The sequence below is a fragment of the Neovison vison genome, chromosome 3 (genome assembly GCF_020171115.1).
Source record: "Neovison vison isolate M4711 chromosome 3, ASM_NN_V1, whole genome shotgun sequence".
NCBI lineage: Eukaryota > Metazoa > Chordata > Mammalia > Carnivora > Mustelidae > Neogale > Neogale vison.
This window is the reverse complement of record NC_058093.1, coordinates 22,220,834-22,235,160: the sequence shown is the minus strand read 5'-3', so window position 1 is coordinate 22,235,160 and position 14,327 is coordinate 22,220,834. Positions and strand designations below refer to the sequence as shown.

The following is a 14,327-nucleotide window of genomic DNA, read 5'->3' as shown; positions in this document are numbered from 1 at the left end:
CTTCTTTCTTTTTCCTAACAACAAAAATAATTCTTGCCAGGACTTTGTGAATTTGGTGGATTTGACTGAAGACAGAACCAGTGGGTAAGACTGAAGAAAGATCACATCTAGAGAAAAATCTTCTAACTTACCCTTTTGTCTCCTCTTTGCCTTTCTCAGCTCTGTTTTCTCTCAGGTTAACCTGGGCCTCTAAAATTTTCTTTTTGTGTTGTATAGTATAATCTTCTCTCTCTTATCTGAAAGGTTTGAATGCAGCTCTTGGTTGATTTACCTCCTACTTCAAACATTTCACGAAGTTTTTTTTGGTAATTTTTCACAAAGTTAGTTGTCTCCCAAAAGATATTCAGACTGGTCATAATAACAAATAGCAAATTTTCCACTTCATTTAATTTTGAGAGTAAACTGACTCACATAGAGCCATTTAGATTTTACTCTCCCTATTATATAGAGAGCAAGGTTGTCAGAGAGAGAACGGAGATGTGTTAGGGAGTTTAAAAAGATTGGCTAAGTCCTGAAGGAAATGTAGTGGTAAGGCATGTGAACAAAGACTAAGGAGGGACCAGTAAATCTGAGGACTCTCAGAGATAGAAAACATGGTTTTTTAGAAGCACCATTCTACGTGGTTGAATGTTTGTTCAGTCTTACCAAGAGATGAGCAATGAAGAGAAAAACATGTTTGAAAAATCAAGAATTCAGAATTGGTGCGTAGCTACACCAAAATAATATGGAAACTAAAGGCACTAAAGGTTATATTGAGGGTAAATGAAGTAATTAACCATTGGTACAAGTTCTTTAAAACAAGCAAACAAAAAGATCTATCAGGGCACCTGGGTGGCTCAGTCGGTTAAGTCACTGCCTTCAGCTCAGGTCATGATCCCAGAATCCCGGAATCTAGCCCTGCATCGGGCTCCCTGCTCAGCAGAGAGTCTGCTTCTCCCTCTGCCCCTCACTCTTCTGTCATGCTCTCTCTCACTCTCTCTCTCTCAAATAAATAAATAAAATCTTAAAAAAATTAAAATAAAAAATAAAAATAAATTTATCATCTATTATCTACTGGATTGTGGATAATTGTGTACTTAATGTGAACCAAATGTTATATAGCTTCTTCCTTTATATACATTCGTATTTTAAAAAAAAGAACACTAACAAGAGAAGGGGCATTCTTTCCCCCATTTTAGGCCAAGGAAACTCAGAGAGGTTGAGTAGCTTATGACAGAGCTAGTCAGGATTCAAACCATTATCTACTTTACTGCAAAGCTCATGCTGGTAAAATAAAATGTCAGGTAATTAACTGAAAAGCACCCAAAAAAGCAGAAGATCTGACTGAATTGAGAAAGGGAATCACCAAAGTGAATGAATAGAAGGCTATGGTCAGAAAAAAGGTTACTTTTAAAAATTCTGTGTTGGGAGTTTTTCCGGTTGTTATGAAATATCCAGGTGGTAAACTGAGGTAGAAGCATAGGCAAAGAGGAAGCTCAGAAAATTAGATAAACAGTGGTGTTCAGGGTGAAAGGGATTAAGTATGAGTCACATATCACAGAGTAATTGGAATATACCAATGAACATCTGGGTGTTGGAAAGTGCCTGCAAAGACTATAGATAATCACGAGGATAAGGACCTGTGGAATAATCATCTGGTATGAACCTCAAAAAGAGAAGGAGTTTGAAGGAATTTTGACCTATGACCTAGAATCTTACAGCGTAGTAACCTGGGCTCTGATGCCTGACTTGAATCATGAAAGGAAGATAGTTTACTAGGAAAGGATATTCCAAGGAAGCCTTCTGGCTGTGCAGAATGACTGCTCATGAATGCCAGATTTCTTTTTTTTTCTTTTTTCTTTTTTTTTTAAGATTTTATTTAGTTAGTTATTTAAGAGAAATAAAGAGCACATGTGTGCATGTGTACGCATGAGAATGGGGTGGAGAGTGGGCAGTAAGGAAGAGGGAGAGACTGCCAAGCAGACTCCATGCTGTGCATGGAGCTCGATTGGGGGATTGATCTCGGGACCCGTGAGTCATGACCTGAGCTGAAATCACGAGTTGGGTGCTTTACAGACTGAGCCACCCAGGCACCGCATGAATGCCAGGTTTCTGATAAAATATAAACATTCTCAGGAAAGTGAGGGTAAAACTTGGGTGGATCAAGGTTATGTGGAGCCAGACACATCATTGAAAGTAGGGGTAAAGGGGTGCCTGGGTGGCTCAGTGGGTTAAGCCACTGCCTTCGGCTCAGGTCATGATCTCAGGGTCCTGGGATCGAGTCCCGCATTGGATTCTCTGCTCAGCAGGGAGCCTGCTTCCTCCTCTCTCTCTCTCTGCCTGCCTCTCTGTCTACTTGTGATCTCTCTCTGTCAAATAAATTAATAAATAAATCTTAAAAAAAAAAAAGGAAAGAAAGTAGGGGTAAAGCCTCTTTTAGAAAAAGAATACAAGAATAAAAATCTTACTTTTGCAAGATTTACCAAATTCCAAAACCATGAGAACCTATGATGGGTTCTTTCCCAGCCTTTCCCAGGCTATACAATTGAAGAGCCTGAAGCTCTCAGCTTTATCGGTTTAATGTAAATTCATTCTGGGCAGGGAAGGTGAGGAAACATGCAAGAGTAATGGCTGCCAGGAATGAATGTATTGTTGGCTTAAACAGCATATTAGTGAAATCTTCCTTTGGGGCTTCTGGTATTTAGAAACTCAAGATGGATGTTGCTGGCTCCAAAAATTTAATATAAAAACAAAGAACCCTTTATTTATTGTGCTTCTTTCCTCCTTTCTGGAGGAGGATGGTCCAGCATTTTTAAAAATTTTATTTGTGGGCTGATAAACATTTTATGAATGTTCATCTGACCATATGCTTAGGATGTCCTTGATACTTGTTTTTGCTTTTTTCTTGACCAGAATTTATAAGCAGGAGAATATGAAGGTATTTCAAAGCAAATAATTCACAACCTGGGCTTGTGTCAAGCTCTCTTGGAAATATCTTCTCCTTCTGCATAATTGACATCCAATATGCTTTTGTATGGTAACAGGCTGGATGAAAATCCTGGAAGTTCTCTCAGATTCCTAATATTACTTTGAATTTCTCTTGCCTGAGCTTTTGGTTACCTACCTTTCAATAAAGATTTGAGAGATCAGTCCTAGGAGTGATTAAAATGTCCTCTTCTCACTTACTGTTTCTGGCAAAATCTAAGGTTTTACTAGCTATCTTTTTAATACTCAGATGAGTAAATTTGGAACAAATATGAGAGGAGGTGAGATATTAACACAACTGGTTGCTCATATACTTCAGGAGCTTGTCACCCTAAAAGATGATGCAGATGAATTAGAAACAGCTTCTAAAACACTTAGATGTATTTGTAAGTAATAAAAATAGTAAAGATTCCTGAGAGAGCCTGGGGTGACTTACCACGTAAGATTAATAGCAAGAAAGTCAGTCTTCCCCTCCTTTGTGATTATATTTGTAAGATGGAACATTAATATTTTCTTTTGTCAAAACATAGCTGCACATTGCCTGAATATCATCCTTCCGAAATGATGAATAATAATTACTCTGGTGTTGGGCGCCAGGGTGGCTCAGTGGGTTAAGCCACTGCCTTTGGCTCAGGTCATGATCCCAGGGTCCTGGGATCAAGTCCCGCATCGGGCTCTCTGCTCAGCGGGGAGCCTGCTTCCCTTCCTCTCTCTCTCTGCCTGCCTCTCTGCCTATTTGTGATCTCTCTCTGTCAAATAAATAAATAAATTCTTTAAAAAAAAAATAATTACTCTGGTGTAATAAAGGACAAAGGGGCCTGGGAAAAATACTAGGGACTTTTCTTATCTGTCTAGTACTTTTTTGGTTTGTTTGGTAGTCCTTGGGAGAAAGCCCAGGGTATGTAATATGTGCGAGAGTCCAATCTATTTTATTTTTCCCAACTCCCAAGTCATTTATCAAATTATTTCAGGGTCGTAAATCTAAGCACTTTTCTGTAACTCAGCTACTTTCTTTCCGAGACGTATCTTTCTTGAAGAAGTTTAGTGTGCTTTTAAAATCTATAAAATGCTTAATGTGTTAAAGAGGTGACACACAGGAATTCTTTCTCCACAGAGTCTGAGAGTTCAAACATTTCTTGCATTACCACGTGCCTCCCTTAATGTGGCAGCTTTCCCTGAAAAGATTCACAATCACAGGGAAGAAAAAAAAAAAAATCAATCTAAGCACGCGTTCAGCACTGAGGACTTCTCCTTGGCCTGTTGACAATGCCCCAGCATGAATTCTGAGACATATCTTATTAGAAGTCTGTCTGGATGCGTTCAAGTGTTCACTAGCAGTGATTCAGGAAAATCAAGGCCAACACATACTCGGCAGAGATGTGAATTTCTAATGTTTGTGTTTCATTGACTTTCTCACCCCTATCATCTAAAGAAAACAAAAGTAATGAAGATTTTATTTTAGTTTATCATAATCTCTACTATTAGGTCACTCAGTTAATTTATTTTAGTTGCGTTAGAGAATTTATCTTTGGACGTAGAATATGCACCTTTCTGTGACTAAGGGGTGGAAAAGAGTTCTGTGGGGTCTTGTTTTGATTTACTGTGGTACCAAGAAAAACATACCATTATTTTTAATTGTCAAAGGACTATTTTACAATGGCTTTGAATGGTGTAATAACCAATATGCATTCAAGGGAAACCTGTTGATTATCACCCACCATTTTATTTACATCAATAACATCAATCATTTTTGGGGGTGCCTGAGTGGCTCAATGGGTTAAGCCTCTGCCTTCGGCTCAGGTCATGATCTCAGGGTCCTGGGATGGAGCCCCGCATCAGCTTCCCCCTCTGCCTCTGCCTGCCTCTCTGCCTACTTGTGATCTCTCTCTCTGTCAAACAAATAAATAAAATCTTAAAAAAAAAAAATCAATCATTTTTGACAGTGGTTTCCAATGAAATATGTGTTCGCAGATTTGCAAAATAGCCTCTTGACACATAAAGAAATACGTAGCTTTATGAGGGCTCTTAATGCTGCTAAGAACCATGTGCTTATTTGATTTGCAGCAGTTAGTGTGGTCTTGCGTGAGTGATACCTGGACAAGTCAGGATTCAGCTGTATTTTCTTTAACTAGAAAAAAATACCATGTCACATACGTGTATTTTACATTACTTTATTCAAAGACATTTAACATGAAAACAAACTTGTAAAATTTGTAAAGCAGGCAGGAACAAAATGTTCCCATTTTACAGAGGAGGACACTAAGCTCTGAAGAAAACTTACCCACAGGGGCAGCAGGGTAGAACGGCAGTATTTCCTCTTCTGGGGCTCCCCTCCTTCTGCTTCTTCCCTTCTTGAGAAACCCACGCTGTAACTTTTAGAATTTCATTTATTTATTACTTAGATTTTCTATACTATTCAGCCATAATTACTCTAAAACTGCTTTTTGAAAAACGTAAAGTGATCCTTCCCTTCCAGTGTCTGTTTTGCACCCCAGTGTAGAAATCCAGGTAGGTGGTGTGTACCACTTAAACGGATACTAATCGGGATTTGTGTTCGACCTGATGGGCCAAAACTGCGATTTCCATCTGCCTGACGGCACTTTATCCTTGTGTCTGTGTTTCGAGGTGTTCTTAGTTAACAATTTATATCTTCAGGGTTAAAGCCAAAGCCTGAGTTTGCTAGACCGCCAAAGCACTAGGAAATACAAAGATGTCTCAAGAGGTCGTTGTCATACTAGTGATAGACTCTTGAAGTTTTCTAACTACATGGGAAATATGTGCTGCATTTGGAACTACTCACTTTAAGAAGTTTTTTGTTGTAGTTGTTGTTGTTGTTGTTGTTTTTTTTGCCATAAGAATTAAGATTTCAAGCAATACCTCCAGAAAGAGTAATCACTGGTAAGAAGAGTAAGTGTACTAGATGAGAGATAATAGATTACTGTATGGGGGTTCAATTTCAATTTAAGACTCATCCTCAGTATCTATAGGCTAAGATGTGTAGAATATATAATTCCAAGGATGATAAAATCATATCCAGTAAAGCATAACTTGCCGGCTGGCTAGGGGGAGTCCCTGAGATTCTCATTAATAAAGCCACTCTTTGGGTTTCATATACTTTCCTAACTATCCATCCATCCTTTGGTCCAATATACTCTTGCTGAAAATTTCACCATGTCCATGTCCCTAGTCTGTGTTAGGCATTGAGGCTATCGTGACTATTAGTGTAAGTCCTCTTGTGAATCCGCTCACGGTATATGGAAGAAAGTATACTAACGGGGTAAATAAACAACTACAATACAGCGATAAATCATTCACACAGGGTACATAATAAGTTAATAATTTTCTTGAAACAATAAACATAATACGGGGTGTGAGTTCAGTAACTCGGAATGGTACACCTTCTTTGCAAGGAGGCTATAGATATAGTCGCTTTTCCAATAGAACCAGGGCTGGAATCAGTGGGCTCTGTAGCCTGTTAGTGGAACGTAAATAAAACTAGGCTGGAAACTAAGAAGTCAAGCTTGGTGAGGAAACACTGAGATCAGATCTCACCTGCTTTACAGTTTTACTATGTTGCCCCTGACTTAGATATTCCAAGAACATCAAGTAGATTTTTTTTCTCCCCATTATAAACCATAAACATGTTTTTGTAATTAGGTCTATTGACTTTGGCTTGTTAGTAACTAGCTGTGTGACCTTGTGTAAATAGGGTATTTGGTGATAAGGTGATCTCTGGGATCCATGTTAGATTTAAGTTAGATTCTCTTATTTCAAGTCTATTTTATATTTTGCCTCCTTCATATATAGATATTTTTTAAATTGAAGTGTCAGCCATTTAACCATTTTCGAATTTAAAAGGAAATGATTATGACCATGGGCCTGGCTAATTTAAGTTGACTTTGGCAACAAACAGCGTAAATGGGAAACTAAGAAGTATTGGCCTTTTTTTTTTTTTTTAAATTCCAAAGTGGTTCACAAATAGGTACAGGGATTCTTTGTATAGTTCCTTCTTCCTTTTTATATGCAGCAAAGTCAAATATGGGGTCTTTTTGAAAATGGTGCAACTACTTAGACTATAGCCAACAAGTAACTCTTGGGAAGAACTTTTTTCTCTTGGGATGCTACCTTCAATCTGATATTCATTTTGGCTCAGATCAGTTGTAAATACCATCCTGTTTCTGTGAAATGTAACTGGTGTTTGCTCTGGGCTGGTGGGACAGCCACGTGCTGTTTGCTCTGTCAGTAGCTGTACCCAAGTATCCACAGTACATTATTCAGATCAGCTCTCATGAACCAGCTGTCCTAATTCCAGGTGGACCATGAGAAATCTCTCTCCTTCCAGCAACAGCTGTGCCACCTGGTAGCTTAAAGAGTAGTGGTTGGATGAATCAGCCATTGTTACAAATTCACTTTTTATCTGGTAAACACTTTGCATAAACTAGCATAACTGAACAGATTTCCAACCTGGCCCAGGACTGAAATGAAGTGAACACTGAAAGCCTTATCTGTATTATGTTAAATTGTTTGCTTATTGTCAATACCTATCATTAAGACACCGAATAAAATCGACATGCCAAAATCAGATTTATAAAATTGACAATTCTGTTTCTCATCATACTGCTTTCAAACTCTCATGTTATAACTAGGTCCTTCCTATTCTTTACATTCTCACACAGAGATTACTCTAAATACTGTTATTGCTATTTTAAATATATAATAAAATTTCCCCATGCTTGGATTTTTGCTAAGGAAGAAGTTGAACTATTCAATATTTTACTATTGCCTTATTATTAACAAGTAAATAAAAATAACTCCAAACAACCACTAAAGAAATAATTTCTAACTAGAACTCTTATACCCTAGGTATAAGAGTTATTGAGTTATAAGGTTAGTTATAAAGTTATTTAATTGATAAACAATATCCACAGGTGAAAAACAGTAAAAACAAAACAAAAACAAGCCACAAATGATCTGACAGTCTGTTAAAAAAAAAAAAAAGTTGTCAATTTGAGTGGGTTCAATAAGCCTGTTATTTTGTTTTAAGCTATTAATTTTCTTAGTATGTGTATGAATGCATAGATACATGTACACACAAAACCTAAAATTGTGATTTTAAGTCTTCATTAATAACACAAAAGGAAGCATATTATACCTAGGGCAAGGTATAGCATTTCAAATTCTTGAGTAATGTCATTAGGCAGAATATTCATCCTATGTACAAATAATTTGATGGTTAAAAGTGATTTTTCCCATTGCCTGTTCCATAGTCTGACTTCTGTTTTCAAAGATAAGTAAATTGAGGACCCAATAGATTAAGGGATTTGTTAAAGATCCCATGGATTAGTGGCAAAATATTTAAGAAAACAACCCTATAGGCAGAAGGACTACAGGTGACCGCTGGTTACAGATCTGTGGAGTTGCTGTCTTCAGAATTTCCTGGCCTCAATGCATTGCTCATGTACTAAGAAGTCTTCATTAAATATTCTTCATGATGTTGGGTTAAAAAACTTTCAAGCAGAGAGGCAATTTTAGGCATCACTTAAAAATTTAGATTTCCCAAGAATTTGGACATCATAAAGACTTAATGATTTCATTTTTACTCTTAAACAAAGATGCTGCAATTGAAACAAATGTTCTTAAAGACAGATTAAAAAATTTAAGAAAAACTACCATGCTTTTTCTTACTGAAATGAACTAGTAAAAGGTCTTCAAGAAACCTAGAAGGTTTCCTCTTTAAATTTCTAACAGCATGTGTTAACTAAAAGCTGGGTGATAACTACAAAAAAGTTTCAAATACCACAACACATTTCTGAAGAGAAATATAAACATATACAAGAAAATTGCCAGAAACCAACTAACCACAAAAGATATTTAGAATATGTACCAGGATGAAGGACTATAAATTAATTTTTCACAAGAAAAAAATTGTGAGAATTCATTTAAAAGAAGAGTTAAGGCACTATGTCACGGCAGAGAGAGGGTACAGATAAGAGAGAAAAGATACACTAAAGTCAAAATCTACATGTGGCATGCATGATAAAGGGTAACAGAGTCAGATAGCCACTAACGGCTGTGTGTACACGGAGGAACTTCCCTGGTCCTCCTTTTTCTCATCTGTAAAATGCAAGTCTTGATTTTTAGTGATGATATGTACCTTGAAAGGTTATAAGGATAAATAAAACCTAAGATAGTCTTTGACATATGGTAGGTACAGGACACATGTGAGTCTTGCTTCCTGTTTCTCAATTTGCCTAAGAGCCGTCATAGAGATGGCTATATATATTAGCCGTCATATAGATGGCTAATAGACATATAATGTCTATTCTGTGAAACAGAATTATAATATATTTCTGTGAAACAGAATAGACATTATAATTAATTGGACTTCAAGAACTGAGTTAGGAAAGTAGAGTTATTAGTGTTTATAAAAAGCATCCTCTACAATTTGTAAATTTTGGATTGACTCCCATTCATATTTACTGATACCATTCATAACTTCCCTTCATTAGACATTCTTTTTTAGCAATAGAGTAGATGAGACATATAAGAGAGGTAAGATGTTCTAGGGTTAATGAAAAAGGAACGAACAAAGGATGAGAGCCCAAGTTAGTATTCCTTCAACTGAATCACAGGCCTATTATTAACTATTTGTTGATGTATTTAAAATACTATTATATAATTTTGTGTATTTTTATTTATTGTTATATCCTTATTTATTTATTTTGTGTATGATCGAATAAAAACAAAGTTTCTTTATTTTTCTATTTTTTAATTGTTTTTCAGTGTGATTCTTTTTTGCTGCTGCTTCTTCTCTAAAGAGTCTGAATCATCCTATATTTAATTCTGCTTTATGTTTGATTTTTAAATTTGGAATGTAGTTTTATATTTCTCCTTGTGTTCCCGATTGCTTTTTTTCTTGATTATCAAAGAAACATATGCCTTTTTTTACAGTATCTATAACAATATCCATATTTTTGTTGAGGTATAATTGACATACAATACATATTATTTTTAGGTATACAGTATAAAGATTCAACATTTGTATACATTGCAAAATGATCACCACAATAAGTGTAGTTACCCTCTGCACTTACAAAGTTAAGACAGTGTGATCGACTCTATTCTCCATGCTGTACATTATATCCCAGTGACTTTATTTTATAACTGGAAGTTTGCACTTCTTGACCCCAAAGCAGCATTCCACATAATCAAACTAAGTAGATGGATGACTACATTAATAAATAATCACATACATAAAGGTGTTTTATGGAATTTGTATATACATATGTGTATGTGTGTGTGTGTGCGTATGAATGTATTAGCCAGCTGCCTACCTAGATTCAGTAGGGTTTCTCCCATTCTTGCTGATTTTTTCATACATGGACACACTTTGCTTTCTTTTGCCTGCTTTATGAAAAATGAAGTTTCTAAATCTAGGTGCCTCAAGCATTGATATGTTGAACTCGGTTGTGAAAAAATACATAAGTTGTAACCAGGAACCAGGACTTGGACGTAATGCCAAAAACATTTTATCTGTCTGCTACCTGACCTGTAACAATGTGAAAAGGCCCATCGCAGTGTTAAGAATACATGCCAGGGAAGATAAAATGTTTAAACCCTTAATAGTGACATGTGTTTAGGTAATAAATGAGTGCTGATGGATTAGTAACATCTTACAGAGATACGTTCTGTTTTAGTTAAAAGGATTTAGAGTGTTTCTTGACCCTAGAAACTTTAATCCTATAGTTAATATTGATAGGAACAATTATCTAAAGATAAAAAATAAAACCCTCTCTCCTTAAGTGCATGTTTAATTTAGATAGAGGTTAGGCATTAAGTATGTATTTTTGTTTCCTAAGAACATGGATTTGTATGATATTTTAAAAAAATATTAAAAGACAAAACCCATCTGGTTAACAATTTAAAATTCCCCAGGAGCAATATTAAACAATATAATGCTCCAATTAAAACAATAAATATGAGAAATACAGCGCCTGTAATAAGACAGTTTCATATTTTTATCATTCAAACTGAAATGCAAATTTCAGAACATGATGTATGCAAAGTGCATTTAACACCACATTTGATACATTGGCTGATATTTGCCTTCTCTATAACCTCTGGCGTCTGAGTCCAAGTTAATCATACAATGTCCGGGTGATAGGGCCTCAAAATTAAACTTGACTGTCTCCATCACCCTTACAAATCCCCCTCACCAGAAACAAACTCCCTACACCTGCCAGTTGATAGCCCACCTCTTTCCAGCTCTGTGGTGCTGACAGTAAATCCCCTTACCAGCTAATTGAACAGATGCACTCTGTACTTCCTGAAGATCCACAAAGCTGGGCTTTGATGGACAGCAGAAAATGGCACGATGAAAAAAAAACAAAAGCCTTTTAACTGAGAGCACTGCTTTGTTCTGCTCAGAACTTTAAGGTCACTCCAGCGTGTTCTGACTGTGGGGATCTTAATTTTTACTCAACCAATTTACTTGCAGCTGTCATTCTTTCCCATATTAAAAGTTCAGCTTTTCCAGTGTGGGGAAATGGAAGGGAGTGGGGCGGGGAATGAGAAGAGCTTGTTACAAACTAAAAACAGCAAAAACAAGTAAAATCTGGCTTGGCTCTTAAGTACAAAAAGTTATTTTCAAAGCCTATAAATTATGACATAGTGATTAACATGTAATTTAAATATATTTAAACAACAATTATATCACATTTCCAGCCTGGCTAATTGGCCTCACAGATGTTCCCTTGTAGCTGCATTGCCCTTCCAGGGGGGAAAATGAATGAGGTGCTTTTTATCATGGAAAACAGAAAAAAAAAAAAAAAATCAAATGAAAAAAAAAAATGGAAACAGAAAAATAAAAAATAGCCAGTAACCCTAAAAACAATGAGTGCTAAAAGGATTTTGTTTAGCATCCCCTCCCCCATTTTAATGTAGAAAACTAGAAAGAGCATGAAGACACTCCTGTTACTGTGATGGTATCTGGCAGCGTGTCCAGATCCAGATTTGGCAGGAGGCTGATGGAAAGACTTGTCAAAGCAGGACAGTGCCTGCATTCTAATACGGCATGGCCTCTTTTCAAGAGGTCCAGTTATTTATTTATTTATTTTTTTAAAGATTTTGTTTATTCATTCATGAGAGTCAGAGAGAGAGAGAGAGAGAGGCAGAGGAAGAAACATGCTCCGCACTGAGCAGGGAGCCCGATGTAGGACTCGATCCCAGGACCCAGGGATCATGACCTAAGCCGAAGGCAGATGTCCAAACACCTGAGCCACCCAGGTGCCCGAAGAGGTCCAGTTATTTTTAACACAACCTTTTTACAATTGAAGGCAGTCTAGCTCAGACCATGAATATATATAATAAAGTATTTCCTGATAAAGTATGATTTACGGGTTTTTCCTTTCATCACTTATCCTTCAAGTTTTATAAAATCCAAACTGGATAGCCATAGCGGTCGGTGCCGTTTCCTGAGCTGTGATTCTAGTCCAACGCGACCCAGTACGGGAACTATTGTAATGTAGAGGTGAAAAGAACAGCAGTAATTACTCATATTTTGGAATAACTGTCTTCTAATATGCAATCCTAGAATTCAAATAAATTCACCGCAGCTTCGTCTTACTCTTGCCTTTCTTCTGATAATCTCAAGTAATATTTGATCGTTCAATATAAACTGCAAAAGGCCAGTGATTCTATCTCTGTCTCTCCTAGTGTCTCATGGTATCTCCAGCTTCTACCATAGTTCCTGTGCTTTCACGGTAGAGGTTTAATAAATATTTATCAAATGCTTGCTCAATAATTGGGTTTTAATGATAGGGTAAAGGCCAAGGTTTATAATATGATAAAGTTCCTCCAGGCACTAGTCGTATTTCCCATACCATCCCTCTATTTTCCATATCACTGGATTATATGGCAAATTTCCCCTCAAATTTTATGAAAAAATGTATTTAATTTTATATCTTTCTAAAAGATAGCAAAATATACCTATACTGAAAATGATGTGAAAAACAGGGTAGCATTTTTTTTTAATTTTTTAAAAGATTTTATTTATTTATTTGAGAGAGAGAGAGAGAGAGAGAGAGCATGAGCAGAGGGAGAGGCAGAGGGAGAGAAGCTGACAGGGAGCCCAGGGCAGGGTTTGACCCCAGGCAGATGCGTAACAGACTGAGCCACCCAGGTGCCTTAGGAAGCATTTTTAAATGCCTCTTGATAAGTAGTTTTGGCATTTTGATTGCTTGACTTTATAGATCTGATTTAGCAGATGTGAATGCTTAAATTTTTATCTATCCTCTACGTTTTTATAGTAGTACACAGCTTAGCAAGTTCATTTATATACACCTCCTTACTTTGTCTTCGTTAAGATACAAGGAGTGAGAGGCCAAGGATAAAAATGAGATCTGAGGTGTTTCACGACTGACCACATCACTTGTAACTGGAACTGGGGCTAGAGATCTGACAAATCATAAAACAATGTGTCTCCTGGACAATACTACCTCCTATGCTTAGCATATTAAATATGTCTTTAAATATATCTTCAAGACGTTCTTAGTTATTAGAGAAGGAAGAGATCAATAGCTTCTATCCCATCATGTAAATGACTGAAGTTTTGAAGAGAGTTAAAATGTAAACTTAATGTTAAGATTTCAGACCTTGGTCCTTGATTAGTCCAGGGGACTACATTAATTATAAGAAATTGTGTTATCTGGTTGCTATTAATTTACATTAAACAGTTAATCTCCATGGAACCATATTTTTCTTAGAGTTTGTTTTATGAATATCTAAAGTGAAAAACACTGGCCTGGAATAATACTTAGCCGAGTTTCATACATGTATGCAGAGAATGCAAACTTCATAAAAGCAACGATTTTTATCTGCATTATTCATTATCTCCGTTGTCCAGAAAAGTGCCTGGCACATAGATAGTAGGTTCTCAAGAAATGTATGTAAAATATGTATATTATTAAGAAATGGTGTTGATATTCACATAACCCCTCTACTTACCCTAAGGAATATTATCCTTAATATTTTATCATATTTTTATATCTACTCTTATTTAGCCCATAGGATGGAGTATTAAGTTATAAGAATACAGATGCCCTTTTTTTTTTTAAACTGAAATCTAATTTTAACGGATTCTAAATACATGAAAGTAATGTATGCAAAGCATAGTTCCAGGAAGATAATTAATTTTCCAAGATTTTCTTCTGTTTCTTAACTTACAAAAAATCAGACTGAGGAGAAAATAGTATGTATTTTTTTTTAAAAGGAAAGGCTAAGAAATTGACCCTTTGCTGCAATAGTGAAAATAAATGTAACTTGGTAATAAAAATTATTCAAGGAAAATTGAAACCCACTTCCAT

General features: G+C 36.2%; 1 protein-coding gene across 4 annotated transcripts in view; it reads left to right on the top strand.

Annotated features, from left to right (window-relative positions):
• The window catches only part of ERBB4 (erb-b2 receptor tyrosine kinase 4), a 1,164,558-nt gene that overhangs the window by 1,138,168 nt on the left and 12,063 nt on the right, over window positions 1-14,327 (top strand). The gene's annotated exons all lie outside the window — the stretch shown is intronic.